This window comes from Accipiter gentilis, chromosome 4 (genome assembly GCF_929443795.1).
Source record: "Accipiter gentilis chromosome 4, bAccGen1.1, whole genome shotgun sequence".
NCBI lineage: Eukaryota > Metazoa > Chordata > Aves > Accipitriformes > Accipitridae > Astur > Astur gentilis.
In genome coordinates, this window is record NC_064883.1 from 20,326,718 (window position 1) to 20,332,717 (window position 6,000).

The 6,000-nt window shown below is 49.0% G+C and overlaps 1 protein-coding gene across 7 annotated transcripts in view; it reads right to left on the minus strand.

Moving 5' to 3' along the window:
* Positions 1 to 5,773, minus strand: part of DYNC1I1 (dynein cytoplasmic 1 intermediate chain 1) — a 201,851-nt gene extending 196,078 nt beyond the window's left edge. For 5 of the 7 annotated variants that reach the window (XM_049798839.1, XM_049798840.1, XM_049798838.1 and 2 more), the window contains exon 1: positions 5,476 to 5,772. The gene's annotated coding sequence lies outside the window, so the exon portion shown is untranslated. Of the gene's footprint in view, positions 1 to 5,475 lie in introns of all 7 variants that reach the window. The other 2 variants (XM_049798837.1, XM_049798835.1) reach the window with 1 other exon arrangement.
* Between the last annotated feature and the right edge of the window lie 227 nt (positions 5,774 to 6,000).

Sequence of the window (6,000 nt, forward strand, 5' to 3'; positions counted from 1 at the left end):
CAGAGCTAAAAAAGGACAAAAAAAAAAAAGAGAACTCATTTAGGGGCAAATTGAGATCTGAAATCCTTCAGGATTATGATATAAACCACCTTCTGATTCAGCAACTGGTCAAAATGTAACTAGAAACAAACTGATGAAAAAAACCAATGTCATACGACTTTGAATAGCGTGATTAATGAAAATGGTGATTCTTTTGTACTACGTAAAGAGAAGACAAACACGTATTATGAAGCAAGTCACATGAGTTTAGACAGTCCCCCAACTTTGTTTGTGCTGCAAGAATCAGAGAAGAAATTCTTTTAAATGCTCAGTCAGTGGAACAGTCAGTCCTTAAACCAGGACAGACAGGTTCAAATACAAGGAACCATATTAGACAGCAGTCTGGTTTGTGGTGGGTTTTTTTTCCTGTGACCCCGTTTTGTTAAATATTTTAATTTCTGAAAATATACAATAGCAATCATTTGAAATGTCTTTGCCCCAATTACCAAGTGACCTGGTAACCGCTCTGATCCTAACAGTAGTGGCCTAACGTGCAAAACACAGAATAAGGGCATGCCTTGAGTAGTATGGATTTAATACCACTGTCTATGCACTTTAAAAGCTAAGATCTGTGTTAATGGATACAGAACGGAAGGGCTGAATAGTTTAAAGCAAGAGAGATCCATATTTTCCCTGCATGTGGTCTAGGACCTACAGTGATTAACTTTCAATACTAACATAGCATAGTTTGGGGGATAGTCTTTGTCAAATTCAGCCTGAAAAGATTAAAATCAAGCATCAGAAAAGGCTTAGAGATATTGATATAAATAGATAAACAATATATCCTCCATTATACTTATTTATATTTAATCATACTAGGCAGTTTTGTATCTTTGCCTTATTATAACTCCCCATTGTTTGAACACAAAACACACTTTTGGCTGGTCTGAAGTGTAAAATGAGTAACTGAGGAGAAGGATTTGGAATTACTTGTACCACACTGCAAAGGGAGGGAGAAAAGAACAGGGAACTAAACCCAGTTCTATCCCAGGGAGACATGACAAAAGGGAAGGGAAGACCAGTCAGGAGGGAACATGGCATTAAGACTAATATTGATGAAGAGAGAAAAGGATAAGCCTCAGTGAACAACAGCAAGAAGGAAAAGAAATGTGAAGAGGAGAAGATATCACTGGAAATGAGAAGCTACGTCCTTAAAAGATTCCTGCTGTAATTGTTTTCTGCTGAGCGGCAGTAAATGAGCCCTCTTCCTCTGCAAAGTACTCATTAATTATTCTAGGCCCAAGCAGGGACAGTCAGCCAGCACCTGGCGAATACACAGGGTAGAACTGCCCTGGTCCAGGAGGGCTCCAGGGAGGCTTGTTCCTCAGGTTGATGTAACCTGTCTCTCCAGGTCAGGCAAGCTGATCCACATGCATGGGAGCAGTGTTCAACATTAAAATAGGATAACATGTACTTTTACTCTAAGATTAACAGCCGAGCATCACAAGAGTCACCTGAGCAGCAATTATTCATCAGGTAACACAGGTATCTGTACACAAGTCAAAGCAGCAGTCACACAGGACCTCATCCAAAGTCTGTTAAGTCAATGCCAAGACTCTCATTGGCTTCAGTAGGGTTGGAAATGCTCACAGCTTTCAAACAATGTACACAGCTGACTCCTGCCATCACTCTAGCGGCTAGATTCCCCACCAGAGAAGTCACAGAGAAACTCCTATTACTGTCAGCAGCAATAGGACTAAGTCCTCTGCCCTTAAAACTTCAGCATGGAGTTACGGAGTGCTGCCCCCAAAACTCTCCCAGAAAGGTCATTCTTGCTCCGTGCCTTCTCCTGCTGCAGTACACTCCCAGACACTCACCAGAACACTTCTGCCTCAGAAGGGAAAACAAAAGGTGCTGAAGAAGCACAGTGGGGAAAAAAAGAGGCGGGTATAGTTTTAAGCTCATGAGGAGTCAGGACATCATAGCTCTCACAGATGATCAGAGGTGTCTTGTGTCTATGAGATCTAGCGGCTCCCACATCAGTCTGCTTCACAGCTTCCTGCAGCTTCTGCCATCTGCTTGGAAGTAGCCATTTCCCAGAAAAGTTGGCAAGATGATGCCACCTAAAATGAACAGTACTGGGGGAGCAAGCTCATGTACGCTGTATACTGCCTTCTTTTGAGTGCTTGCAGATGGCCAAGTGAACAACAGCTCCCAATGTCATGTCTGACTAAAGAGAGCTAGCATGGTTTTAGATGGATAATTACCAAGTAGCAAAAGGGACATATTGTCTCTATCTGAGATTTAGACTGAACCAGGGTCTCAGGCTGCCACTGAGGCTCTTCAGATACTTTTTTTCAGATTTTTCAAATTTTCTGGTTTTCAAGCATTATCATTCCTGCATTACCATTTCTTCTTGCTTATATAGGTCAGCTGAGCAGAAGATCATACGATCCCTCATCTGGAAAGCAAGCCCCCTTATGGACACATAAATGTATACTCACCTGTATAACTTGTGTTGCTCAGATGAACTAAAATAAGCTGCACTGGCAAAAGCACAGTTTTACTAATACAAGATGCATCTGTACTAAGGGCACTTTGCCAGCATAGTCCATCACTATTCCTGCCGGAAAACGTCCCTTTTACAAGCAGACTACATCTACAGTCATTATGGTTTGTTTCATTTAAGGTTTTTAAAATAAAAATACAAAAATATCAGATGAGTATTGCACTGAGGTCATGATGCCTGGCTATGGGTGCAGAAAGCCTGAGACCATACCTCTACAGATACGAATTGCCCTATGCACCTCAATGAGGATTTCAGTGTTAGCTCCCCCTAACTCCCCTGAAAATTAAAGCCCATGGGTAGGACAAGGAGGATCTTTCTGTTAACATCCCACCACCACCTTCAAGTCGCAGCTTGTTTTGGCACTAGGCATCAGTGACTCTGGAAGATTCCTAATTACTACTTCTGTTGTTAGTCAAACCAAGCCAAAGGAGCTCAGCAGGGCACTCGAGGCATAGCACTAGTTAATAAGCCCAAGTAGTCCTGGAGAGAGACCATGAACATATTTTAAACCTCTGTGAGAAGAAGTCAAGTTTGAGGAGAGGGAAGATATGATGATTACCTGATTCATTAGCAGGAGATGGTGAAGCTTTGAAAAACAGCAATGCCTTTCTATACCCTTATGTTTTTCTATTTCACTCATCTTTTTTCCCTCCCAGCCCATTTCACTTCATTGTCCAGTACCCTGCAATGGTGAGACCTCTACCACAACCCATTGTGTCCAGCTCTATCTAGTATTCCCTCTCTCTCTTCTTGCATATTGGAAACTGATGGCAGCAAGGAATGATTCTTGAAACCTGTCTTTCTTACAAAAGAAAAGGAGACCAAGGGACTTGATCTGGTAATTTATTTGAAAATAAAGCAGGTAAGTTCTTGCCGCACAATTTAGGGTACCTACACTGAAGACAGCTGCTAAAGCAAGGCTTTTATCTGTGAGAGACAAAACAGGAACCAGGAACCTGAAGCTGGAAAAACACAAACTGGAAAACAAACAAATGCATTTCAATAATGAAAAAAATAGCCACTGAAAGGCATCACAAAGGAGGGCAGCTCACTGCCCTTCCTCCTATAGAAAGAGCTGGAAGGTCAGCTGAGATCTGCAAGGTACAAAAAGAGTATTTGCCTGACTATTCTCTGAGTAGTTAGGTTTCTAAATTCTCAATAATCACTGCATGCATAGGGTGTGGTTTATTGCTGCTCCTTTAAAGATTCCTCTCTTAAACTGTGGATAAGGCAGCACTGGAGTTAATGCATTTTTAGGGTAGACTAATTTGATGCAGAGGTGTTTCGAGCTAGGAGAAATCTAGCTAATCCAACTCTAAACAATCTCTTGGACCTCCACATACCTGGCCCTCAGAAGTCTTTCACATATCAAGGAAGAGGATAGCAAGTCCCAATCCTCAAAATAGCCTGTACACAGAGAAGGCGGCGCAAAAGGGGCAACACAGTTTGCGTTTTCACGGACTATAAATGGATGGTTTGGGGAAAACAAAATGAAGCAGAGGACAGTTATCAGAGTGAGCACTCCTGGGCGTAAAGACCTGGGTGCAGCCCCAAGGTTTGCACTGAGGAAGCCCACTCTTGCTGAGAAATGCTACACAGAGATTATAGAAATAATTTTATCCACCTTCAGGAAGTGTGGAGACTGTTATTAGACACGTCCTCTCAAATGGAAAGAAAGTAAAAAGAAGAACTTGATAGAATCAGAAAAGAAAACATATAACTTCTTCCCATTAACTTAGCAAGAACAAATGAGGCACTTCAACAAAGCACATTGGTAGTAACAGAAATGAAATTCCTCGGTGGCTCTGATAATACCATCTGTCAGGAGATAGATGGTTGTGGGATTCGGATTTCCGTTCTGAAACAGGTTTTGCAGCACTGTGCTTCATGATATTTAGAGCCATTTCAGAGGTAATTTAAAAGTCCTCATGCAGAGGCGAAGTGCTGACAAAACCCTGTATGTCAGGATAAATTACCAGGTGCAAGTGCCAAAGCCACGTGCCAACTTCATGTCAGGTCTTTCCATCTCATTGCCCCTCTAATAGCAGGTTAGATCGCTTGATCTGCTGAGAATCCTTATTTTATACGTATTTATAGTTGAAATTTGTACTTTCTGTCAATGCCAATACTGACAGAAAAACATACTTTGTTCCGGTCAGTAAAACAGAGGTTTTGTCTAGGAAACATCCAGGGGCCTTAATGCTCTCTGCTCACCCAGGGGGATTCCCGGGGCGATGTAACTGTAACAACACGCTTTTGACAGCGCATTTCAATGGACTACTAGTGAAAAAGGCCTCTCATTGATCACCCCCTTCTCTCACCCTTTTAGGGAATTACCTTAGGAACGGGAAAAGATGTAATTCTCGCCTGCTGTCGTCGTGGACTTGAGTAAGCCCGCTGTTGCCCACGCTGTGCGAAGAATTGAAGACGGGAAACTTTTTCCCACCTCCCTTTGCTTTAAGCTACTCGGCACCGCGGCAGAACCCGAGGAGCCTGCGGCAGCCTCTGGCGGCGGAGCGGGCCGGGGCCGGGGCCGGGGCCGGGGCCGGGGCCGGGGCCGGAGGAGCCCCAGGGGCTGGCACAGGTGCCGCCGAGGCCGGTGGGGCTCACCGCAGCCCTCCCCGCCCGCTCCCTCTCCGGAGACGAGCCGCCGAGGCGGGGGGCGTGGGGGGGGGGGGAAGCCGCCCCCGGCGAGGGCCGGCCGCTTCCCGCGGAGCAGCCGGGGGATGCCCGCTAACCCAGCCCGGCCCGGGTGCCTGGCCTCCGGCGGCCGCGCCGAGGCTCCGCGGCCGACGCCGCATCCCGAGGACCGTCCCCCCCCCCCCCCCACCCCCGCCCGGCTCCTCCGCCAACGTCGGGCCCCCAAGGGGAGGCCCCGCTCGCCGCCGCCCCCCCCCTCCCCCCGCCGCCTCCCGCGGGCGCCTTACCTCCGTCGGCGCCCGGGAGATGCGGAGTGGCTCCCGGCGCCGTGCAGCCCTCACCGAGCCCCCGCCGCCGGGGGAGCGGAGCGACTCCCCGCTGCCCGAACGTCTGCTGCCCGAGGCGCTGCGCCCTGCCGTGCCGGTGCCGCGCGGCGCGGTGCGGTGCGGTGCGGTGCCGCCCGCCGCTGCAGCAGGACCGCCACTGCCGGCTGAATGTGCTGTCTCACGCTGGACAGGCTCCTCCCGAGAGCCGCTGCTGCCGCCGCCTTCCTCCTCCCGCCTCCTCTCCTCTTCCTCCGCCCGCGCGCCCCCGGCAGCGACACCCCCCGCCCCGCGCCGCCGCCGCCGCCGCCCGGTGGCCCAGCAGCGCGCGGCGGGGCCGGGGCGGGGCGGGGCCGCGGGGGGCGCGGGGCAGGTGGCGGCGGCGGCGGCGGCGGCGGGGCCTCCCGGGGGGGGAGCGACGCCCGCCCGGGGCTCCGCAGGGCCTGCACCCCCGGCCTGCCCCCCCTCCCCAGCCACTCCGGCCTGAAG